Below are 9,011 nucleotides of genomic sequence, written 5' to 3' on the forward strand. Positions count from 1 at the left end.
GACAAATATGTAATATGCTTGTTAAAAATTGTACTAGGCAGCGTATTGGTAGCATGTGCAGCTGGTGTTACCATGACAGGTGTTAAAGAAACATTGACAATTGCTGCTTGTGAGAAGGTTGTACAGTGCAGTTCAGGAGACTTTTGTTGCCATGACTGAATGTTCTTCGATATGGTTTTTCCTTCATTCTGCTGAATAAGAAAATTCTTAGGTTGCATGACTTGTTGCATGACTTTTTCTCCAGTTTTAGGGTCAATCACAGCTTGCATTTGAATTTTCATTGAGCTGTCGTGAAGGTCTCTTGATACATAATGGCTACCTGGGATTTTGTATGCTGTTTGCAAAGGACTTTTTGAACAGGTCTGGCAAGGCAGTGCTGGTTTTATTGGCAGTGATTCCATAGGTGATATAACTGTTTTTTCAGAAATAGATACATTTATGCCTAGGGGAGGTGGCAGTCGATTTGTTAATGTCACTTTGTTTCCAATACTCTTGGCAAGCAAGGCCTGGATGGGTTTGGTCCCTTTCAGAAAGTTTGATACTGATATTGCAGGATCTGACAAGAAAAATGATTCTGGAGTTGGTTGTTCATATTGTTTCAGCTCAGTCAAACAACTGGCTGTCTGCATACCACTTTCTGAACTCTGGACTATAGCCTCAGTAGTGCTCAACTTAGCTTTCTTTCTCAGTGAAAGCTCATTTGTGCTATCATCCAGACAACTGTTCTGCTCAGAGTGTCATTTAACAGATTTGGGCACCGTCTTATGTATTTCTTTAGAAGTCCAATCTCTTTTCAGAAGTCTCTTTTTTCCTGTAGGTAAAACCATCTCTAAAAGTTTCATTTCATCTGCAAAAATAATAAAGTAAAAATTTTGTGTTTTACAAGTTTGCAATTGATACACCTATATGACAGTTTGACACTGTTCAGATAAAGGCAAAGTGCTAGTTCATAAACATTTGTCAGGACAGCTATCAAGAACAGTTTCTGAGGTGATGACAGCATTAATCATCTGTAATGTATTTTACTTTTTTTTTTTAACAACTTAAGCTACAGCTGATTTAATGTAAATTCTTCTGAGCAGGCCTACTATTTTATCATAGAAATAATCAAGCACAAAAATGGCAAAAGCTTACTAATACATAAAATCAAGATTCTCATCTAGATCATCTCTGCCCCCTTCTCCTGGTCTACCATCTATCAGAAGTGCATCACAAAATCCAGTATGCTTACACTATAATTAAGGTAAAATATATGACAGAAACATGCATGAAAAAAACTGATAGGCCCTTGAATCAAGTCCAGGCTATTAAATTTCAGTAAGTACTTACCAAAGTCTAGATGATCTTTTTTGGAAACATCCTCATGTTCTACAGACTCTGAAGATTTACTGGTTACTACTTCAAAAGACTCTTTGCCAGCATCACCCTCACTTTTGTCATTACTCCATAATTCTCTGGTAAATTTATCATGGTCTGGCTGTCTTTGAAAGTTATCATAGTCTTTCTTCAGTCGAGACCTTGAAAATAATGACACACAACAACTAACTTTACTGAGGAACAATACTCAATTTTTTCATGCTTTTATTTGTAAATTTCTCCCCCAAAAAATTCAAATAGAAAAGATAGCCTACAATAACCTATGCCCTTTAAAAATGTGCAGGGTAGCTATATTCAAGTCTCTAAAAGTCTTCCCTCACTGAAATGAAATTCTATCCTCAAGTCCTTTAACAATAAGCAACAAGACTGAGTAAAATTTGACCCATCACTACTTTCCTGTCTCCATTTCCTGCTTTCCACCTTACACTATGATAATTAATACTCTAATCAATACAGGTACATCTGTAACAAATCTACAAATCTATTCTTTCCTCTGAAAGACAGCTTCATCTAGAAAAATAAGCAATTCTTGCTTTCAGGAATGTCTTTGGTGCAGTTAGATGACCATAATGTTCCTTTTTTTGGTAAAACACCTTCCTCATTTTTCAGCCACTAAAATAGCTGCTACTCACTTCCAGAAGCTCATATTCCATTAGGAATGTTCAGAAGATAGAAGTACATAGGTACTTCACTCCATTTGAACACTCTTGCGAAATAATATCCACTATGATGCGATACTTACCTCGATAGTCACACAATGCTACTTTCTCCCTTGTTCTTTCTTCTATATCATTGCTCAGATGAGATCTAGTGGTATTTTAGCATATAAATACAGTGAACTACAGAGCTCAGCCAGTGTTAAACATGACATCAGAGAGATTCATTAAGAAAACAGTGAAGAGATGCTAGTAATTAGCAAATTGTCTAGGATAGAATATAGATTCTAGCCTGGACCTAAACTCAACCACTATGACAGTAAAAATAAGGTTTTGGTACTTCCTTAAATCTTAGAATTATTTAGGGTAGAAGGGACCTCTGGAAGTCTCTAGTCCAACTCCCTGCTCAAAGCAAGTCGAATTAGAACAGGTTGCTCAGGGCTTTGTCCAGTCAAGTTTTGAACACCTCTGAGGGTGGATATTCCACAAACTCTCTGGGCCCCTGTTCCAGCATTTGACTACTCTCATGATGATTTTTTTCCTTATATCTAATTGGGATTTCCCATGTTCCAACTTGTGTCTGTTGCCTCTTACTTGGTTGGTTTGCACCTCTGAGAAGAGTCTGACTCTGTCTTCTCTGCATCCTCTAATCAGGCAACAATAAGGTCTCCCCTGAGCCTTCTCTTTTCCAGGCTGAACAAATCCAGTCCTCTCAGCTTCTCCTCATATGTCATGTGTTCCAGTCCCCTGACCAGCTTGGTGGCCCTCTGCTGGGCTTGCTCCAGTATGCTTGTGTCTGTCTTGCACTGGGGAGCCCAGAACTGGATGCAGGACTCCAGATGTGGTCTCACAAGTGCCAAATAGATCAGGATCACTTCCCTGGACCTGCGAGCTACACTGTTACTAGTACAGCCCAGGACGCTGTTGGCCTCCTTTGCTGCAAGGTCACACTGCTGGTTCATGTTCAACTTGTTGCCCACCAGGACCCCCAGGTCCTTTTCTGCAAAACTGATTTTTATCCAGTGGGACCCCAGCCTGTACTGGTACATAGGGTTATTCCACCCAGGTGCAGGACTTGGTACTTGTCCTTGCTGAACTTCTTGAGGTTCCTGTCAGACCATTTCTTCAGCCTGTCCAGATCCCTCTGAACAACAGATCTGCCCTCTAGCACACTGACCGCCCCCTCCCAATTTTGTGTCATTCACAAACTTGCTGAGAATGCACTCTGAGTCACTATACAGGTCGTTAATAAAGACAATCAACAGTGTTGGCCCCAGTATTGATCCCTGAGGGACATCAGTAGTAACCAGCCACCAGTTGGACTTTGTACTGCTGATCGTGACACTTAGAGCTCAGCAGTCCTGTCAATTTTCTACACACATTATTGTCCACTTATCCAGTCCATACCTCACCAATTTGGCTCTAAGGATATTATAGGAGACTATGTCAAAGGCCAAAGGTATGCAATATTCACTGCTCTCCCTTTGTCTACAGAGCCAGTCATCTCATTGTAGAAAGCAATCAAGTTGGTCAGGCATGATTTGCCCTTGGTAAAGCCATGATGGCTGTTCCCAGTCACATTCTTGTCCTTCTTGTGCCTAGAAATGGCTTCCAGGAGGATTTGCTCCATAACCTTCCCAACAGTTATTAATCTGTCTGGCCTGTAGTATCCTGGATCCTCCTTCTAAGATGAGTGTGACATCATTAGCTAACAGACAACAGTAGCACAAGCTTCAAGATGCAGTGGCAACATCATATGTAGTTTTTAAAGGGCTTTGAATCTGAGTTCTAGTCCTTACCTCATCTTCATTGCTGCTATTACCCACCTTAACTAGCTTTAATCCTATCACTGCTACACTGATGTTTGTCTGATGCACCTGATCTCAGATATATGCTAATTTACAAAACTAGAAAGATTCTCAAAATAACAATTTAAAAACTAGTTCTCTTATGAGGTTGTTAATGACCAGTTCAGGTAATTTTAGGTAGTACTTAATACCATAGTCTGACTTAAAAAGTTACAAGAAGACTTGGTCCAGGTTTTTTAATACTGTGTTTCAGGAATTTCTTCATCAAACAAACAGCAATATTAAGCACAGCTAGATTATGATATGGCATAGCTTGAGACAAGCATGCTTAGGGATTCTAAAGCATCGTGGGGAAAAAAACCATGGGGTTAAATCTCAAATTTATTTGTAATCAGTAAATCTGTTACAGAAAATGACATTTACCTCTTCAGACTAAAATGCTACTTAGATATCATTTCTATTCTCAAAATATCTTCATTACCATGATTTTAGAAGCCAGCTAAGATTGACTGGTTTTTAAAAGTAAGGAGTTGAATTTTGTTTCAAATTTCTTGTATTATTGTTAAAAAGAGCAGCTAATTACCTGTTTCTTTGAAATGCTTTCATTAGCTTTAATTCCCATGGTAACAGTTCATTAAGTAGTCGTATCAATGTACTATGTGATTCCTTTACAGCTTGCTTTCGATGGTACCATCTTCCCTGCAAACATAAAGAACATTTAGCATTGCATTATATCTGAATCTTGTTATACTATAGTAGTCCTACAACAATCTTGGTACACTTACAATGTAGAAAAATAATGACTAGAACAATATTAAGTCTCACAATGTCTATTACCAGCCTTCATAAGGCAAATCTAATACTCTACAGTTTGTGTAGTGCAAAGAGATAATATCCTAATTTATAAAAGCAACAGTGACGTGTTTACTTTTTCAGATTACTCAAAATTAGAAATGAATAGAACCCTGCTAACAAGTACACCACATATTTAAAATTGCTTATATGAGTAACCTTAATATATGTCATAGACATTTCAGGTCAAGGAAGGCAATCAAATATGCAAAGCTTCAAAAGTTAATATTAAAAAGATATTTCTATAAAAAATTGTATAACTATTTCATTTAATGTATAAGTGATATAATTTATATAGACCCTTACAAAAACAAAGGTTGGTATCATTTTCAGGATTACACACACACACACACACACACTTTGCATTACACTTTGCTCATCCAAAATTCTAGATAAAGTTCTTAAAAGGAAAGTTCTGTAAATTGGCCATTTATAAAGTAACAGACTATGGAGTAAGGAACACGTTGCAGCTGTAAAAACCTTTAGTTTTTTAACTCAATCTTGCGATTAAAAACTGTTTTCTTTTCCAAACTGAAATTTAGCATGTATAATTGTCCATAAAGAATTCTTGTTTTGTTAAAACTGGAAAGGCTGAATGAGGATAAAAAGCATCGTGAAAAAATGAGTAGTGTGCATGCACAGCACAGTTTTCCTCACTATTCATTTAAATAGTTGCTGTCGGGGCCCTGAGGGAACCAACAGGCTCTGCACCCTCCCCCTGCCCCTGTTCCTTGGGGTTTAGCTGCCTGTGCTCAAGGGCAGCTCTGATATGGTGCAGCCATATAACTTGGGATCAGGCTGCTGGGAAAATCACTAATGTGTGAGAAAGAGCTGGGAGATGCCTTGGTGGGGAACTCCCCCTTTTGCTCGGGGCTGCATTTAAGATCAGGCCCTCACCCTTGGGTCTTGCCTGAGCTGTGAGGTAGGTATACTCTGTCCAGCAGCATACCTTACTGACCCCAACCTGGCTTCACCTTGGCCCTGCCTTGTCACTCTGAACTTGCCTGGCCATAACTGGACTGTGATTGACCCTGATTACCATTACTGGACCTGCTCTGCTCTTCTTCCTTGGGTGCAGTGGAAGTGCACCCTGTTGGTGAGGGCACTGCCCCTGCCTTGCTGTCACCCTCAGCTCCCAGCTCACCTACTTTTGCGGTGCAGCTATTCTTGCTGCTTCCTGACAGGCAATATGTGATATTAAAAAAAAAAAAAATCACGGTAAATATAATACTGTGAAACACATCTTTTTACATTCTTAAACACATATGCCTTATAAATATTTGTTCTAAAAACTTTATTGTCAAGTCACAAAAATGAGAGAACAGGTATATATGGGCAGCTACACAACCAGATAATGTACATTATAATGCTTCTGTCACTATACCAATTCAGTGCATATTTACTTCACTGATTATTTTGTTTTAACAACCTCTCTGACAAGACAGGAGACAGTATGGTTCTGCACCAGAAAAAGAAGCAAGACTTAGGAACCTTTTATATATATGTCTTTAGCTTTTGGTAGAGCTCTCTAATAGCTATCAGTATTTCAGCATGCACAGAAATTTAGGGCAGGAAAAGCTGACCCAGGCCTGACATGGCAGCCTTTCAGCAGTCTGCAACAGTGCTCTCTGTAACTAGTGGAACAAATTCCTTTCTACATGTTCCTAGCAGGTCTGCCCACTGTGTACTGTACAATGTCAAGCTGCATGCTTATTTGAGGACTTGAGCCACTGTTTATGAATAATCATTTAGATGTTACAGAACAGAATTAATGGCTATTCATTCATTCTTTAATTAAAATTACAAACCCCAAAGTTTTTATATGGAAAATGGTATCATATTATCATACAATGATGTTTGATGTTGAAAACAGAAGTCAGGAAATTGTCTTCTAATATCCCCCCATTTGTGGCCTGGTCATAGTGCATGTGTAACATACTGAAGATAAGCTTCCATCAAGTACTGTTTTAGAAAATAGCCTACTTGTATATTGTAGCCTAATTAGGCATTTGATATTCCTTATTAGTGTCAATAGTCAACAGAATTAGCTGTGAATGTGTAAACCTATTAACAATGCAGATTTATTTTCCTCTTAAAGACCATGTATAACATTTCATAGAGAGTTGCAGAAGGATGAGTTGATATACTGCATAATATTAGTGGAATGTATCATATCAAAAATCAAAATAGCCAAAATAATAAACAATATGTGATGATTGACCAATCAATGAACCCCTACAATGGAACAAGACTGTGAGGAGCTAGGCAAGGGCTATGTCATAGCTCATGAAGGTCAGGGAAGAAGGTAGGGAGTGACTGACCACAGCTGTTGCAAAGAAAGATGAACTTATCTCAACACAAAGGGGACCAGAGGGTGGCCTTTGTTCTAGCTAAACACTACATCAGTTGGGTGGGTCAACTGGGGTAAACTAGGTCAGCCAGCTGAGCAAATCAACTGGTTATAACAGTTCAATTAAAAAAATGGCTGTGTAACTGTTCATCCCTGAGTTAATATAAAGAATGCAAATATATGTCTTCCTTAGCCAGACCAGCATGGGGGGAATATATGTGTGGCTCAGCTCAAAATAGAGTATAAAAACAGAACAATGAACAAAAAGAACTTTGAAGGGAACAACAGGCTTGAGCTGGTTTCAACCCACATATTGCTTCCTGGTGACTGGGAACACCCAGCATCATGAAGGTGAGCATAATATAGAGACCAGTAATGGGAATCATGTTTGTATTGTGATCCAACTGTATGTTGCAATTGCTATATTGTGTTTGTGTTGTGATTTGTTGAATCACAAACATGTATGCTCACCATCATGATGCTGGGCATCCCCAGTCTCTGGGAAGGAATACATGGGTTGAAGCCAGCTCAAGCCCATTGCTTTCTTCAAAATTAATTTTGTTGGCTGTTCAGTTTTTATACTCTATGTTAGGCTGAGCTACAAATACACTTCCCACATGTTGGTCTGGGTGGCTCAGGAAGTTAATAATACTTTCTATTGATTATCTTAGGGAAGACCATTTAGAAAACCAGTTGACCCACTCAACTGATATAGCCATTTATCTAAAACAAAGGCCACCACGTCAGGACTCACTTTTTGAAGTTCTTCAGGGTAAAACACTCCCTCAATTGCTTTGTGACTGTAGTCTATTAAGCGGTATATGGGTATATCTACCTCCTTCTCACAGTTTCAGCTACTACAAAAACTTCATCCCTGAATGTCTGCTCATAACTTTTCTCAAATCTCTCTTTTGTTCTAGACACTCTGACTTGGTCTCCCTTTTTGAGCAGAGGTGCAGATTCTTTAATTTTAACCACATCCCTGTATACAGTTTTCCAAACCCCAGCAGAGTTTAAAGGGTTCATACCCACAGGCTGATGATATAAGAAAGAAATTTTTTACAGTAACAATCATTCACTGGAACAACCTCCCCAGGGATATGGTAGAGTCCCCATCACTATAGGTTTTCAAGATGCAATTGGACAGGGCGCTAGATAATCTCATCTAGACTCCCTTTCCCACAAAAGATTGGACCAGATGATCTTTCAACATCCCTTCCAATCTGGGCTATTCTATGATAGTTCTGTGGAAGCTCTGGTTATAGCTCTTTAAAAGGTCTGATAACATATCAATGTAGCAACAAGCGTTGTATGCTGTAAAATATCTCCATATCTTGGCTTTGAGCATCCTGTTCAAATGCTCTATGACAGTCTTCATTATTAGCAATAAAATGATAAGCATTATACTGCTTTTACAGCTTGTTTAAAAATTATTTTTCCCCAATCAGTCTGTAATTTCTGAGGCGCATGCCCCCTGATAAAAACGGTTTCAAAAGCCCCAGCTATTTCAGAACCTGTTTTGCCTTTTCAACCAATGGCCCAAGCATGCTTGGATAATATGTCTAGCACTATTAAGATGTACTTAACACCATCATTGCATTTGGAAAACTGTCATATATCCACCAAGTGTCTGCTATTGAGCATCCACCTCTGCCACAATCACCTTTTTTCTTTTAAAGTGCTTTCTTGCTGCCTTGTGTAAACCGTAAGCATTCTGGTTTGCAAGCCAGGTTACCTGCCACATTGCCGGTCTGAACAGAAGCAATTTGCCTTTAGCAGCTTCAGAAAGGGGATTTACAGCCCCAAAGCTTCCCACCTCCCCAGGAGCATAGTAGATGTCTTTTTAACAGAAGCGGAGACATAGACATGTTGGCTAACACGCTGCTGCTATACAAATGTAAAGAAATCAAACATCAGACAATTTCACTCATGGCCAGAGAAACTTTATTAACAGGATATGAGGGGTGC

Source organism: Nipponia nippon, unplaced genomic scaffold (genome assembly GCF_047370975.1).
Source record: "Nipponia nippon isolate SJK-2023a ecotype South Korea unplaced genomic scaffold, ASM4737097v1 scaffold_34, whole genome shotgun sequence".
NCBI lineage: Eukaryota > Metazoa > Chordata > Aves > Pelecaniformes > Threskiornithidae > Nipponia > Nipponia nippon.